The 18,101-nt window shown below is 35.4% G+C and overlaps 1 protein-coding gene across 4 annotated transcripts in view; it reads right to left on the minus strand.

Moving 5' to 3' along the window:
• LOC115620263 (rho GTPase-activating protein conundrum) overlaps window positions 1–18,101 on the minus strand; it is a 56,461-nt gene that overhangs the window by 15,319 nt on the left and 23,041 nt on the right. For 3 of the 4 annotated variants that reach the window (XM_030513443.1, XM_030513452.1, XM_030513425.1), the window contains one exon: window positions 9,412–9,475. The exons of the other annotated variant lie outside the window; for it this stretch is intronic. The gene's annotated coding sequence lies outside the window, so the exon portion shown is untranslated. The remainder of the gene's footprint in view (window positions 1–9,411; window positions 9,476–18,101) is intronic. 4 annotated transcript variants of the gene reach the window in all.

Raw genomic sequence — 18,101 nt, forward strand, 5'->3', positions numbered from 1 at the left:
AATGCGCTCCGGGGCCTGTCAATGTCACAACATCTGCGGATCTGGCTCCGGATCGAACACGACATGTGGGTGCCCAAGGCGCACGCCCTGCTCTCGAGTTATGCAAATCAAATTAATGCGACATGACGCATATCAAAAAGACAGCATATGTACTTGTACATATCTCGTGTTGGTTGGTAGCTCTACAAAATGGCCAGACAATTGAAACAAGCGAATTGCGCAAGCCAGTACAAAACAAAAACAAAAACAAAAAAAAGGAGGAAAAAATCAGACAGGCAGACATATTCACAATGTGATTGTTCATGAACAGAACGCATACGCCTCGTTGTGTCTGATTTACTATTTGCACAAGATATAAAACCATAGCACACATTTGCTATAAACCCCAGAGCACTTGTACCCAAGCTCTTGGCCCTCGTCGATTCAGTTCGAGCTCATGACTAAGCCGTGCTAATGTGCCGTAAAAGATTGTGCCACATTCGAGCAAACGAGCAAACAAGCAGACTTCAAACTTCTGGTCTTATGGTCTTTGGTTGCTGAACAAACATGCCCACGGGTCTCTGTTTTCTTATTCTGCGTATGGGTTTGAAATTCGCAACTCAAAGTACTTTTGCTTAGTCATGTTTTTTCATATCAAGCCATAGGTATCTCATACTCGCATATGTATTTAGTGTTATGTCTGATTTAAGTTTTCATTTGTTTTTTAGAATGCGAGACCTCGGGGCGGCCACAATTTATAGAATAAATAAATATGACTGAAGCTCATTGAAATAAACAGGCCAGGCATCACAATTTATAACACTGCTCTGATTTCGATCAACTAAATTGACAGCCATGTTTATGCAAATACGAGTACATCATTAATAACTCTTTTATTGAATTAATTCATTGACATGGTTGCGACAGTTGCCGATTTTTGTGATAAATTTCAGTTGCTATTTTCTTGACTAGTCGAGTGCATGGCAAATAAACGAATGATAAAATCGAACAACCAGTGCAAAAGAATCAATTTCAGAGTTTATTTTTTAAGAACAGACTACTTCAAATAAATATATGTTGTTTTTTTTTGCGACATAAAATATTATCTTGCCGAGCTGAGTACGTGAATCATTTATAAAAAAACTCTTCAATTAGAACGCTATCTAAAAACTCTACTGGCAAATCTGTATAGATATGATGATTCAAGGAAATATTGCAATTCAAAGCAATTATCACTTGAATTTTTTATAACTCACAAATTATTTTGATAGACTTCATTGAGATTACTTTATGTCGTCACTAAATAAAATATTTTGCACAGTTTTATTGCAAAAATAATATATTATAAATTAATAATCAAATATAAAATCATTTAATCAATACTAATATGGGATTTGGAGTTAGAAAATTTTTTACAAAAGCTGAAGTTATCTTTAAACTACTTTGGGGCAGATATTAATACAAAAGTGTTAGCTTTTTTAGAAAAAATTTTGTTTCTTGCTTAAAGTCATTTACAATAGCCGGATTGCCAAAATCCATTGAAGATTATTCGCCCACATGGATTGATTGTCAATTCCACTGTTTACTGTACAATGGAAACCACTATTGAAGTGCGATTCGACGGCGATTTGACGCGACAAATAAATCTGTAAGCCGATCCAATGCGTATCGGAACAATGGCGAGAATTGGACACAAAACCCAATCGCAAACAAAGCATTCCATTTTCGCAGTTAAGATAAGTGCGTTTTTGGCTTAAGCTTCACACTCTTCTAAAATTCAATAGAAATATTCACAACCTTCACAAATGGCTGCCACATTATTAATAGATAGAGGCAAGAAAGCCATTGGTAAAGACAAAGGTTTTAAACTTCTGTGCATCGTTTGCCAGTTATATTTCTGGAGATTGTGGCTGCAGCATCTTTGTGTTCCCTTTCTTATTTTTCAATCTAGCGTTAACTTTGGCACCCAATTTAAATTGATTATGGCAGAGTGGCTTCTAAAAAACAATAATCCAACATCGAGAAAATCGTGCAACGATAAGACGAAAACGGCACAAACATCAAATTGTTAAATGCCATAAATTGCCGAGTTTATGAATATTAATTTGCATATAAATGCTAAATTTTAAACACTTTTATAGACGATGACAAATACGAACATATACATACATACGTATAACTGAAGATCATTCCAAGCGTAACCTTCACAATTAGCGCGCCTATAAGAGAAGTTCAAGCTTAAGCTGTTGCCCGCAATTCTAGGAATACAGAATGAGCGGTTCGAGGGCATTTGTACGCGATTTTTGAATACCCATACTATGATTGTATATGAATATGTATTGGATTTTGCAAGGGATCGATCGATCGTGAATGAATGTGAAGTCAAAACCAGTAATATGTAGGCATTCACTGGGAAAAAATGTTCATGAAAAAATGTAATATTTTAAAATATTAATTATGATTTTTTTATTAATATACCAAATTATTAAAAATGTAGACTTTAAAAGATTAATTGATACTCTTTCGCCCACTTTGTAATTTAATTTAATACGAATCTTTCACTTAAAATAATACTCAATAGATAAAGTGACTCTATTAAATAACTGTTGATAAAAATAGAATGTCCCTCTACTATTAGGGTACATCCAATCCAATTCAATACAAAATTTTAGAATAATATATTTTAAAATAATACTACATAGATCAAGTGACTCTATTAAATAACTGTTGATAAAAATAGAATGTCCCTCTGCTATTAGGGTACATCCAATCCAATTCAATACAAAATGTTATTGTAATATTTTCGGAATCTAATTAGATGTCCTTAAAATGTTTCCTTAGATTATCAGGAAGTAAACCTTGCCTACTTCTGATGCATATTGTATGCTCTTTTGTTACCAAAAACAGAAAAGCACCTGTATTTAAATTCTGAAATGGTCAATTGTTATTTTTTTTTTTTAAATATTGAGCTTATTCATTCGAGCCGCAGTGTCTATATGTATGTATGTATGTAAGATATTTTGAATTCGTGGCACTGGCACATTACAAAATGATCGGAAAACACTTCGTAATGCGCCACAGACTACAGACTACAACAATAACAATAACAGCAACAGCAACGAGGCATCAATGAGCTTTCAATAATGCGGTAAGAAAACAACAAATTATGCCCAGTACTTAACCTGTTTTGCGTATTCGCCGTATTCATATACGTATTCGCATTGGCGTAGTTTCTGTTTTACTCGCACGCCGCTAAACGTGTAAAACATGTTTGGCCTTATGGCGCTGTCGATGGCGGGGAACGGAGTCGGGAAAGTGGGGATGTGGGGATGTGGGAACTGAGGAGATTGTGGCTTGTGGGGAGGGGAGTGCGCCACAGAGTACGTGAAACAAAAAGTCTTAAGAAAACTCATGAGCACGAGTCGTGCAAAAAGTGCACAGAGCTTGTGTTCACGTCAGAGACCCTAATGTATTTAATATGTAAATATGTGTGTATAATACAAGTAAGTAGTGTGTTGCATACCCATACTTATATGTATAGTATGCTTGTATGTATCATGAACATGGCAACATAAATATTTATACTTTTAAACATTTTCTGACCCAGGTCAAAACAGTGGCGCAGTTGGTAGCAACGGCCAGTGGTTAATGGCCAACTGTCCAATTGTACTTTTTTTTTTTTTTTGCTTAATTACCCGCGCACGGCTCTGCTGTGCTGTGCCGACCTGCTCGATGAGATGGGCTGGGCCATGGCGTGGCTTACTGCCACCTTTGATAGCTGGATTTAAAGCTGGAGCTGGGCATTCCAATTTCCACTTCAAACTGCGCTGTTCTTGTTGCTGTCTCTTAATAGCGTTTTTGACCCCAAAAAACCATTCGCCTCCCCTTGGTACATGCCGCCGCGGGCACTTTTATTGATTAGCCTCAAAGTGTTGGGTCTGGCGTTGACCGAAGCCATTGCTATGGCTAATGGGTGTTCGGATAAGCCGCCAATTCACCCGTCAAATGTGTGTCAAAGCGGCGGCACCTTTTCATGCCGACAAATATTTTGACCAAATATGGCTAAATTGTCAAAAGTGTCTATCGAATAGAAACCAAATGTGATAATTTTAGGTTTTTAAACATTTGCAAGCAGTTATTATATGCGGAATTATTCAAAGTTAAATACTTATGTAAGACCCAGAAGGGCCGTCTATTCATTTCATTCGATTTCGAAGAATATTTGCTTTTGCCAATTATCTATTTTTATAAATTAAAAAAGAAATATTTTGGAGTCTCAGCTGAATACCAATTCAACTGATTTTAAACATACATTTTTAGATTAGGAAAACATATTTCAACTGATTAAGAATAAGAATTTATTAGTATGCTCATTTATTAGTGCACATTTAGGTATACAAGTATATATACATTAAAGAACTACTGAATGATTTGTTATATATTTTAAACAATCTTCAACTGCATTTAAGTTTTGAAAATCTTCATGTAATGTTTGGTGTCTGTAACTCTTGTGATCTCTAAGATAAGGGAGTTCATACGGACAGACAAACACCGCACAGACTGACTAACGAAAACGACAGCTTTTGTGTCGTTTGAAACTTATATACTTTAAAGAACTACTGACTGATATATTTAATATTTAAAACAATCTTAAACTGCATTTAAGTTTTGAAAATCTTCATGTAATGTTTGGTGTCTGTAACTCTTGTGATCTCTAAGATAAGGGAGTTCATACGGACAGACAAACACCACACAGACTGACTAACGAAAACGACAGATTTTGTGTCGTCTGAAACTTATATTGCGTGATATAACACTAATGTAGGTTTTTAATGCAAATGAGTTTATTTAATGTGAATGCTTATTTAGGATACATTTTAAAGTTAACAATAAATATAATAACAGCTGACAACCTCTTCATACTCCAACTCGCAACAAACAACTCTTCCATGTTTGACGTTGGATAATAGTGTGAATCGATAACTTAAGAAGAAATTATGCCATAACAGAGCAGCGCTGCTAGTAAATAGCCAGTAAGGCATATCGCTACCGCCTTATTTTCTACATACTACACAAATATTTATACCATTTGACCGGTTTTATTTGTATATGCCTTGCCCCTTTAATTCAGTTTGTTGGCATCATATCTACCATTTCAATTGAATTGTCTCTAGTTACTAATCAATTTATTTCACAGCTCATACAATGGTTAGTTGAAGAGCATTTCCAAAGTAATTTTGCACCTGCTGCGCGTCTTTAAATTTGGCAACTCAATTTCAACGATGGCCCGTTGCGCGAGGCAATGAAACGAATTAGTAAAGAGTTGTGAAAAACAAAACTGTGAAATGAACAAATCCATGCGGCACAGGCTTTGATCACTAATTAAAATACATTGCGTAATAAATCGAAATGGTGCCATAACACCACGTCGAGGCTGTAAACTGGAGAAGCAGTTCGTTCGGACCAACTGGCACGAAAGCGCAACATTTTACAAACACATTTACGGATACACTCGTACGTTTACATATTTCACTATTAAAGTAGATGCAAAAAACAGAAAACCAAATAAATACTGTTCAAAAAATGAAAAATAGATAAACGGTAAACTTCGTGGCGCTTGCCACACGCAATCAGCTAAAAAGCAAACACGCCCAAAAAATACTTCAATGGACCAGCGGCGACTCGATTCGATTCGATTCGGCTTGCTCTGGCTCTGGAACGATTTGCTGCCATCGAACAAGTCCCAAAAAATATTGAGTATTGGTTATAATAATAAATATCATACCGTCTCTCCATCATATGCATATTTATGCATATGTTTGTGTATGCAAATTGTTTTGAATCATTTATCGTAAGCAGTGCCAATGATGGCGACATCAGACATCTTGCACACTTGTACGGTTTTTAGGACCAAGCGACATAGAAACGAGTTATAGCAATCGCTCTGGGCTCCAAGCATACATAAATACATAAATATATACAGACATGCTCGTACATACATACATAAATGGCCGGCAAGTGTGGTTGGACAGCGCCTAATGGTGCTGGTCAGTTTGTAAGCCTTACATAAGCAGCTTGGCTATTAAAAAAAAAAAAAAATGAAACAAAATTGAAGGAAAAAATTGTTCAGTTTTTAATGTTTCTGGCTAGTTTCTTTATCATTTTTGCTCAGCGAAGCGCGGCATTTGCTTTGCTGTCGATTTGATCGCAGCAGCTCTCTGGAGGGGCGTTGGGCGCTAGTTGAACATGGAAACGTGCTCATTGCATGTTGCCACCGTCGCCGCCGTTTGGTTAGCCACCCATTCAGTCTGTTAGTCTGTTAGTCAGTCAGTCAGTCAGTTAGTTAGCATGGCTAACTGCAGTTGCTGCTACAATATTTACCGTTTCAAGGCGTTTGGAAAGGCTAACTGTTTATTACACAAAATGCTGATTAGTCTGTACGCTGGAAGCTGTTCCATAATAAACCAGCACCTGGCACTACCATGGTGCTGCGGAAAACTGCGAAATGACCTTGAGCAAACGCAAACAACAGCCAACAACAGCCAACTACCAACAGACCTGACTTAAACGTGTTTTGAGTATCACAAAACCCATTTGGTTGATTTTAAAAACAGGGCCCAAGCAACAACAGAAGCCACACGCGCCAATCAAATGCCTCGTTTAACCGAAACCCACACCGGCTTCGACCCTACCCCAACCTCGACCTCTTCATGCCAAATGTTTAATGACAGTTCACATGCAGCATAAATACAAGTACTAAGTATGTAGTTATAGCCATTATGCTGCACCTGACCCGCAGTCTGTATCTGGTCTGTATCGTCTCTACTTGTATTCAGCAAACAAAAACTGGCCGAATGACTAATTTAATCAAGCTGAGCAGAATTCAATACAATCTCGAACTCGATCTTTGCCACATAATGACGACATATTTAAAAATGTTTACATGACATTTTAAAAATAACACTGATCTGATTTGATCTTTTACAATACTATTTTATTTATATTCGTGTTAACTATATTGGTTTTATCATATTAATCTGTTTTAAGATAAACTCTTTTTTTTTCATCTCCATTTTTGATGACGATTATTGTGTGAAACATATGGACGAACATGGAGACATTTCAAGCAAGTATTTTCACGCATTAGTCTAAATTGTATACCCTTTCTCGCTATTTTATGGGATCATCATGAAGTATATGTATATTCTTGATCAGCATGATGAGACAAACCGATCTAGATCTGTCCGTCTACATTTTGGGAACGGCTGAGCTCACAATAACAAAATTTGGCACTCCTAATTACTAAGCAAAGGAATCCCCCGCTACAGAATATAATGGAATTCTTTCCACAATTCGAAACATACATAAAATAAAGCTCTGCATACGTAATTTAAATGTATTTGTATTTGTCATCAAAACTGTTTATCCTAAGAAAAGTTATTAGCGAATTAATGACACTTCAAACTTTAGCAGGGTGACGTTCTTCTGCTTCTTCTTTTTGCTTATGGTATCTGCGAATGTGTAAACGCTTAAGTACAGGATAGTCTTACACGCTATCTTGTTTATTATTATAGTTATAGTATTACTTTCGGATCAACCAGCTTGAATATTAAACCTACTTCATTTGAATAGTCATATTATACATCTATCACAGAATATATACAATTATAAATAATAAGATAATAGATACGATAATAGTACTATACATCAGAACTGTGGGGGAAAGGTGAAACTAAATGAATTTCTTGAACGTGATAATTGCCAAAATTCCCGTGGATTTTATGGAGAGGTCACCATTCACAACATCATGAACATTCACAAGATCAGAAGATGATTTGGGTTTAAAAAATGTACGTGTATATAAAAATCATTTAGCAATGCACTGCCAGAAAAAAAATCATTCTAATAATGGAAAAATACTTTTAATTATTCCGCTACGTATGTATATGTAAGCCTAAGATAGGTATACAAATTTGAAACCGATACAACTAAAAAATTATGCCAACTTGAGCGAGAACAAAAAAAAAAAAATGAAAATCCTTTAATTACGTGAACGGAAACGTGCGTGATCAGAATTGCCACATTTCGTCACACACACACATCTTTAATAAAAACCTTTATGCTTTTCATCTAAGAATATGGTCTGCAGATCATTGGAAAATGTTCCTGCACCGTCTACAAAAAATCTTGCAACATTTTTTGTAGTGAATACGTTTTCGGGTGATACGGCAATATATACTGATATGATTAAGTTTCTGTTCATTAAAATATTTTGTCGTTTAACTGGAAACAGTGGAATGAATTGAAAATTTTTAGCCGGAAATCCCCAATATACAAATTAAATATAATATCGCGATACAACTATTATAATTGTATAAGCGGATGGGCAGTTTTTCTCAATCTGCCTATCGAGACTGTTGAATGATTAAGGCAGCTACAAATCTGAATGATAAACGTTCCCACACTACAGATACTGTTTGACTTATCCATCTGATATATAGTATGTACCTAGACTAAAGTATGGCTTATCAGCCATCGCCCACGAATTGAGCAGTCGCATTATCTAGTAGAGTAATCTCCTCAATTGCAGAAAAAATCACGCCCGAATTGTCGGGCCATGCGGAAGTGTTTTGATTTCTGACCAAATAATTTCGCTTTTTCGGCATGGGGCGTACTACTAGTATACAAGTATAGCGACCCAAACAAACACTCGCATACACTCGAAATGCAAATGCCATGACATAATCCGCCGGTGCTTGTTTTCAGCTATTTCTGTTGATGTTGTTGTTCAACGCAGAAACTCAAATGTTAAATAATTTAAGCGCGATTTACTAAGCAAACATGTCACCCAAAAACAAATTCGTATTTTTAACGCGAAAAATGCGGCGAGCAGACGCAAAATAAATAACTTGAAGCGTGCGCTAACGGAAATACCGTTTTACCTTTTTTTTCCACCCGTTTCAGTTTTTATTGTGCGCTTTATTTTTTTTTATTTTCGAATATGTTAAGTTCCGCGATGCTTATGCAAATTCAACTAACCCAGAAAGAGAGCCGTCCAACTACATATGGTGGGCGTCACAAAATAAAAATCGCGAGTCGGGTCAAAAGTCTAGACATTTTCGCTTAATTTCCTTAAAAGGTGCGGTCAGAGGTTCAAGCCGAGTAAGACAGGAAATTAATTAGTTATCTGAAATATCTAATTAAAATTTTTGCAAACAATCAATTCGGCTTGTGCCGAGTACAACATTTCACCTCTTATGCAAATTGACAATATTGCGAAGATTTATGAGTTCGTTTCCTTGTAGAAAATTAACATTTCTATAGAAACCTATGAAAGGCAAGATTTACTTTTGAATGGCGCTATTTTATACTCATAATTTATGCCTTTGAGGATGGCCAACCCTGTGCCCGATTCAGGGCATTGCGACTCACCAATATTTGTTTACGCTATTCGTCTTCTCAAGTTTTGAGCGTGTGGGCCAAAGTCGAAGGAGTGCTGAAACCATAAAGAAAAAATTGAACATTTTTAGTTATTTTTAGGTGCGATTTAGCATCTTTTCAAAATGCGTGGGTCTCAGGTTCTGTTAGCTTGAGAAGACACTATAAATTCCAGCCACAAATGGCAACTGTTATGCACGCTGGCTACACTCAGAAAATTATAGAGCGGACAACCTCAAACCGATATGTGCTAAACAATAATTAGAACTCTATATTAACAAAACAAGAATCACATATTTTACAAAAGTAATTTAATAATAAAACTATGAAATTTCCATACATTAAAAATTAAAATTCAAATAATAATCACACTTGCATCAAGCCAAGATCAATATTTATTAAGCCCACAAAATTGAAATACCGAATTTTATGAAATCGTACCCAATAGTGATAATAACAATTTTGATACCGAATCAGGCATTAAAGTGAGGAAAAACTACTGGAATTCCCAAGTGGTTCTTCTTTCTTAAGTCGAATCTTCTTCACTTTTAGAATTAAATACATATATGTTATGGGAACTGTCAGTGGAATTTGTTATTAGGACTCATTATTGATATAAATAGCAGCACATAGTATATGGTATAGGAAATCGATTAGGCAGATAAAAAAATGTTCGGGAATTAATTGAAAAACTGTTGCAGTTTGTGTTGACCTTATAAATTTGTACTAATTTATAGAATATTTGAATAAAACAAAACATGGAGAATTATATATTAATTACGTAAGCAACGTTTAGTTTTTATAGCTTAGGAAGTGTGTACTGTATTGACAAAATTCTGTAGCGGGGATATGTTTAGGTTGATTTATGTACTATATCTACTTATATGCTATGTTGTAGGAAATGCTTCTTGCTGCTTGTTATATACTCTGCAGAAATCTAATACATATGTACATATATTAAAATGTGCCCATACATACAAGTATACCACATACATATACATATATGTACACAAAAACAGAATTAGGTTTTTACACGGTCTTTTATCACACGATTTTGATATAACACGGTTTGTAAATTAAAAATTGCATATATATTTCTTAAGAGATAAGGAACCAATCCCATCTTTTTGCATATGATCAATGCCTTTTTTACACGGTTGTTTCTGGAGCCAATCTGCCGTGTAAAAACAGAATTTGGTGTATAGGTTATTCCCTTTTAAGCCCTTTAGACGTACTCCAAACCTGTCTAAAACTGAAATTCAGAACTTCTTCAAAAAAAAGGAATTTTCCCCGTTACACTAATATTTTTTCCCCACTTACGCATATGAAATGACTGTCTTAAGCAACCCATTTGCTAAAGTGATTAATGCAAGCACCTCCAGGTGGGCAATGCGTCAGGACGATAACCGTTAGTCAACGTTGATGGTCGTGTAATTGGCGTGCCAACAGAGAAAATACAAATACAAAAACAAAAACAATCTGGCAGGCAAGAGGTGCTAATAAATCACGTTACCTTTGCTTCAAAAAGGAATCATTCACGCTTTTCCCTGGCATTAATCAGTGGCCAACTGACTGACTCAAGCTGAGTCACATGCAAAGTTTAAAGTGGACAGAAGCCCTGTTGGATGTTGGACATATGATCTGCCATAACGCCCCCGCATAACCCAACGACGTCAGTTGTTATCTGAACAACTGTCTTGGCTTTATTGTAAGTCATTTGCATAAATGGTTAACAACAATAACAAAAAACAACTCAATAGTGTCAACTATACTACATATATATGTATATAAGTATTTACGTGCCAATTGCCGCATTTCTCGCGCGCCATTCGCACATCGCAGCTATTTGGCATGGCCCGAGTGGCATATCAAGAGACTCGCACTTGCACCGCACCTGCGAAAGCCTTTGTTTGTGTTGCATGCAAATCGGGCGCACTGGCAGAACCTGTGTAGCTGGCATTCGCCCGAAACGGCCGCAGCCATAAAACAGTTAACAAACAATTACCAATACTTATTATTGGTAAACTTAAAAAACTAAAACTTGCCCGGCTTTTCGTTGCACACACAATGAATGCAGCTGCGCCCAGTTTTGAAATGCTGCTGCTGGTGCTGGTGCTGCTGCTACTGTTGCAAGTAGTTGCTGCCGCAGTCGTTGCGCTTGACAAAGCTGAGGCTGACAGAGCAGCTGAATTTAATGGGAATTGAAATTCAAGCCGTGCAACGCAAGCGAACGAACAATCCGTTCGCGGAAAATTCAAAATGAACAAAACAAAAGCAACTTCAGTAAGTATCGTTGCAACAAAAACAACAGCAACAACAGCAACAACAATACCAACAACGCCAACAAGTGCCATTGCAGAAGTTTTGGAGCCGTTATAGTGGTGAAGTGGAAGCTACACTTTGAGTTCACAAATCTGTGAAGAGACCCTCTTACCTATAGAATGCTCTGATTTCAAGTCCAGCTCAAAAATATTATTACTTTAGTGAAAATTCAAGAAATACAACATGAATGATTTCAAAAATAACTCAACATATATACTTGTATATATTCCTGCAACGTCGAATTTGTTAAGCATTTGTTAATTTTTGCAACAAATATTTTGATTTAGGCACAAAGTGGAAGATCATCAGACAAGTAATTATAGTAATGTGCAATGAATTTGTTTTAAATTGTTAACTATGTATGTAGTTCATGAACAATAAGTTTTAAAACGGCTTATTGTTTTTTATTATTTCAATAAAATATATACCAAATGTTCTTGAAAAATTGTGCGCTCTAGCCATATCGATTAAGTGAATTTTCATAATAAAAGTACCACAAACTTTTGTTTAAATTTATACTTCCTGAGCTCATTTGCATGGCTTTTTAATAATTTTTAATTTACGAAATTATATGCAAATAATGAAATTATAATTTTAATAAAAAAGCTTTTAATAGACAGCTGATTATTATATTACGTTTGAAGACAGACGTTTTTATTAATCGATTTGTAAATATTTCCTTAAAATGAAATTTGAAACTCCTGTACTCTTAAAACACATTTATGTATGTTTTTATAGATTTCATCTATTTATAAAATACTATTAGCGTCAGTTCTCCGTGGGTACAACTGGGTGCCGTGACGCCAACCATGCTCTAAAATCTTTTTATCGTGAAAAGCAACAAAGATAAGCTATAATTGTCATTTAAATTAGTTATTCAGTGAGAATTTTCATATATGTCTGTCATATTTGTCTGTCCTTATTATTAGTTAAGTGAATGGCAAATATTAAGAGCACTTTTTAAATAAGATGAACAAAAATTTGTTAGTTTTTTAAATCATATAAAAAAGAGCCTAAATTAAGTTCAAAATTCAAATATGGAAATGTTTGAATACTTTTTCTTTCGGTGTATTGCACTTGCATTGCCGTACGAACCCAACATTTTCAACACAATTGTATTTTGTGCTAGTGGAAATGCATTTTCATTACAATTTCCAAAGCTGGCTTTGTTGCTGCGAGCGAAAATATTTCAGTATACCACGAGTGCGAGTGTATTTGGGTTTACAAGTCTGTGTGTCTCTGCCGCATCAGCCTACAAGTCGCGCTTCAGTTGGTTCGAAACCCGATACTCATACGCGTCGTTGCCGCAACAGTTGCGCCTGCGCAGACGGGCTAGCGACCTGTCGATTGTGGCAGCGACTGCGACTAATGCTGCTGTCGAAGTCACTTACTTAGCCTGCATATGCATGTATTTGTTAGCCTCGCCTTCCACAGGCCACATGACAAAAGCGAAAAAGCACAACGGCATTAACTTTCTTTGGTCGGGACGTAGGGAAAACTTTCAGTTAATTTGAAAAAAGAAAAAAACGTTTATTTTTTTTTGCTGCTACCTAGAGCTGCTGGCCTCCTCGGTGGTAGGTAAGTAGTACGATCACTCACTATATAATTGTCTCTGCCCCGCGGCCCAATTTTTGTGGAGTTTGTCGGCCCAGTGTCCACTTCTGGTTGTCCGCAAATTTGCAGTTGGCAGAAAATCATGCATATTTAATTGTTGCATTTACATATGTAAGTAGGTAGGGGTATGTAGAAAATTTCATGCTTAGAAAATTTCACTGCTCGATGTATGTACAAGTATGTAGACTGGTCTCACTTCTGCTGTCTGCTGTCTGCTGTCTTTGCTGCCTGGCCTCGTCTCTTTCCTCTAATGAGAAATTGTGCAACAACGTGAATGCTGCCGCCAGCCAAACGCTTCGCACACACACCATTACACATGCAACACACACTCACACATAAACATGGTTTGGATCTATGCATATGAAAATTAGTGTTGAAGCCATAATGACATCTGAATTGAAAAATTGCTTCTCGCTGCAGGGCTTTGGACTGGAAACGCAAAAACAAGATCTCGTATCCGAGATTCAGTTCCAGCTTAAGCAACTTTTTTGAACTTGCCTCGAATGTGAGAAATGGCCATTAGCAATGGCAATAAAGGCTACAAAAAAAAAGAAGCATGTCACTTTCTCAGCCATTTTCACCTCATTCTAGCGATGCTCGTATGCTGGTAAAATCTTCCGCAACAGCGAGTGCAATTTAATTCAATGCGCACAACTCACACAATTAAATTTTAATTCAATTAACGCAAAATGTAGTGCCAAGAAAAGTTGGGGACTCAATGACTTCCTCATCAGATGCAAGGCAAAATAGGAGTTACTAGAACTCACACACAATCATACTTGTATATGTAATCACTCCTCTCCACTCTTTCCAACAGAGTTTCTTCTCTGGCTGGCTTATGGAGCCACAAGCAATTCGCCCCTCGCACGTTTTATTAAATCAACTGAAGAGTTAATTCGCTAATTACACGGCAACCACAAAGTGGGCATGTCTACAACAACAACAACAACAACAACAGCAACATATTTACATATGCATATAGTATTATATAGTACATGTGTGCATCTACATATCTGTTTGCCAATTCAGTCGCAGGCGCTCATCATTCAAATAAATTCCACGGCTCTTCAGACTCGAGCATTTTGTCTGACTGCACTGCAATTGTTATTTTGCGTGGGTTTTCCGCATTAATTATTTCATTAAAAATATTCTACGGCAAATACGGTTGTCATGCCCAACACACTGTTCGAACAATAAACTATTCAGTGTTGATCGCATAAAGAATATGCGCATTAGCCTTTTCTTAAACTACAGAAATATAACCAATATTTATATAGTTGAATGTATTATATAGTTGAATGTATATATGTATGAATAATAGAATGTATGTAACGCTACATAATAAGTAGATTTACCAAAGTAGTCTCTCTAGCTAAGAACCTAACTGCTTAAATATTAAATAAGGAGAATTGTATTTTAGTAAGTAATAGAACTTTATGATTGAGAAACATATCAAATTTGATTTGCAAATCGGTTAATTGTAATAATTATAAACTGTCCGCTTGTTTTTTGGCAAACAAAAGTGTAAAAAAACAAAAATTGAAATACATTTTTTAAAAAATATACCCTGCAAATACTATTTTAGTATTGTACGTAGGTAGTTTGATTGGTTTATAGATTACATTCGACTTTTAGGGCGATTAGTTAATAGTTTGTGAGAAAAAGTTATCTTTAAGCAGTTAAGCAGCCTTTTGTAAAGTTCAGTATAGTATCACATAGTGACTTAATTTATCGGAATGTTATTTAGAAACATTATATTAATCACATATTGTACTTGCCTTGCTAGACTAAATAATAAACAATAAGCAACTCCCTAATTTAATGTGCCTTATCAATTATTAAGTTGTTTTGTTTTAAAGTTTTAAATTCTTTGATTGGCTTCTAAACAATCTTTGAGTAGCAGTGGAATTTGGTCTTTGTTAAATATTATTGACTTAATGTGCTTAATCAATTATTAAGTTTTTAAATATTAATCAATTTTTTGAGGTTTCTAAACAGTCGTTGAGCAGCAGTGGACCTTGGCCTTTGTAATTTTAAATTTATTTTAAAATAATAAATTTATTTATAAAACATTTTATTTATATAATTTATATTTTACAATCTTTTTAGGGTGATTTGCTCAAATAAATTAAGTTAATTATTCGTTCGATTAACAACACTCTAAGTAATTAAAAATTATGTAAATTATTCAATCTATTAGTAACAACCTTCCATGTATTATCAACTTTACTTCAATATAATCATTTAAAAATACGAGCTGGATTTATCACCCACTCCCCTTTTTTATATAGACTAAAAAAAGCCTGTCTAAGCAAAATATTTCTTGAATGTTGCTAATTACATCGACAAATAAGGAAACAATGTTGAATGTTATGCGTAATTGTTAAACATAACAGCAACGATCGCTTTACATTATTGTGCAAAATTCTTCTGTATTTCAGGTAAATAAGTTAAGTTTTTTTGTTTTCACGAGAATGCTGCCTTCATATCGTTGTATTTTAAAAGCCTAATATTTATTTGTGTTACTTAGCCGTTGGAAATCCGCAACTAGTTGGATCAGCTGGAAATTAAAATTAAACGGAAACTCCGTTGGTATACTTAGTAGTGGCAGCATTTTTCCCTCATTCTCAGCCAAATAACTGCACTGCGCACTTTTTGTGCACTCAAGTCGAAAGCCCCAACCGCACACACCTTTGTGGTTGAAAAACACAAACGCAAACGCAATTTTCTGTCTAATTAGTAGTAGAGAGTTTTTTATTGCAATTGTGTATTGCCATTGCCGATGCACATAAATTATAGAAATGCAATGTCTTGTTATTGTGCTATGATTTTCTGTCTGTCTGTTGGCCCGCCCGCCTATACAGTACTTGCCGTTTTTGACTTACTGCCGCCTGCCTTAGTTCTTTCGCCGTTTCTCGACACAGGCCGTGCGCAGTCGAGTGCGGCGCATTGTGCGCCTGCGCATTGACACAAATTTCACTTGAGTGCGCGCCACTCCAATTTTTTGCTCGTTTTTCGCAAATCGCTGCCTCTAATTGGGCGTCTTTCAATGTGTCTGTCAGTGGGTCTAGTGGGTTTGTGCCATGCCGTCCTTTTTCTGTGCCAGATATCCACGTTAGTGCGCTTGATTTTGTTTTTATTTTGAGGGTCATATGCCAGGCGGTCTTCTTGTCATGCTGCTGAATGGGCATGAATTCAATTGGACTTGATTAGGTTGTCACTCAAATGATAGACTCTTGAAGGCTGTGCACATGCACCACAGATTTTATTTGGACATCTGTATATATTCCTCATACTTTTGATCAATCGCGTAGTAGATTGAAATGTCAAAAATCAAAGTTAAAATTATTTCAAAGTCAATTTACTCAGCGGCACTTAGGTGGGTTCAAATCGAATAAAGCTTCTAGATTTGCCTTAAATATAACATGTTGACACCCTTGCGTATGCGTAATATTTTATTTTTAACACAATTCGTATATCTTTTAATGGTTATTTGCAGCGATATCAATCTCAAAAGGAGCCGGTTTTTATAAATAAATAACGACCAATACCAGTTTTGAGCCACAAAAGCTTTTACCTTTTTAAACAACGTTCTATAATGGCCTACTAGCAAAGCTTTTAAGTAAACAGCCCACAAAGAACATAACTGAATCGAAAATAGGTCACTTACGATTGTCGATTGATTTTCAAATTATGTACCAAATATTCATATGATTTAATATTGAAAAACTTGTATAATTATCGTATGCATTTATAATAAAACGATATTTATGGCCCCTTTGAAATATTTTTATCGCTGTGTTATATACATATATTAAAACATTATTTTCACATTTATCACCCATGTGCAAATTTTATTATAATAATAAACAAATTTCGTCGATTTTAAATTTGATTTTTGCCAGCATTATCACTAACCTATATTTTAAATTAAAACTTGCAGCTTAATAAATTCCGCTTATTTATTGGATACAGAACTAAAGATTCTGTTAAATCCTGGTCAGAAGCAATGAAGTCCCTCTAACGATCTCTTCTTCAATTTCTATAACTCGTACATTAAGATACATACTCTTCACCTTCCAGCTACATTTAAAATAAAAGTATTTTTCATCATTCATTATTCGATTAAACAAAATAGCACTGAATCTTAATTGTTAATAAAACTTTAAAATGAGTAATTTTTAGCTTGCGGCTTACTTTATGTAAAAGAATACATTATCTTGATCCATTTGAGCTGGCAGCCTAACCAAATATTAGCATTACAATAATTACTTATGATAATTATAAAATTAGCCTCGAAAAATAATGCACGAATCTTAATGAAATTAATTGCTTTCAATTACACATATATATTTAATAAATTTTCTACGCCAATTTGATGCACACACACATACATAGAATGTGAAGAGTATTTAACAGAGTTCGATAATCCACGTAACGTAAGCCGCAAAAAAAAAAAAAAAAAGTTCAATGTCAAGTCCATGCGCAGGCGCGCCAACGCCTACAAATCAAATCGGCAAACAACCGAAAATGCTTATTACCATCAGCGCCAATGACAGCAACAACAACAACAACAGCAGCAACAACAACAACAGCAACGATAACGACAACAACAATATTTACAAACATGCCGCTGCTTCACAAAGTTATGCTGTTTTTTTGGTTTTATTTATTTTGCAGCGGCGGCCACAAATTGGCCAATGAACGAACAGCATTTGCAGCCTTTTAAACAACAGTATGTATTAACA

The sequence above is a fragment of the Scaptodrosophila lebanonensis genome, unplaced genomic scaffold (assembly GCF_003285725.1).
Source record: "Scaptodrosophila lebanonensis strain 11010-0011.00,11010-0021.00 unplaced genomic scaffold, SlebRS2 tig00000001-arrow-pilon, whole genome shotgun sequence".
Taxonomy (NCBI): Eukaryota; Metazoa; Arthropoda; class Insecta; order Diptera; family Drosophilidae; genus Scaptodrosophila; species Scaptodrosophila lebanonensis.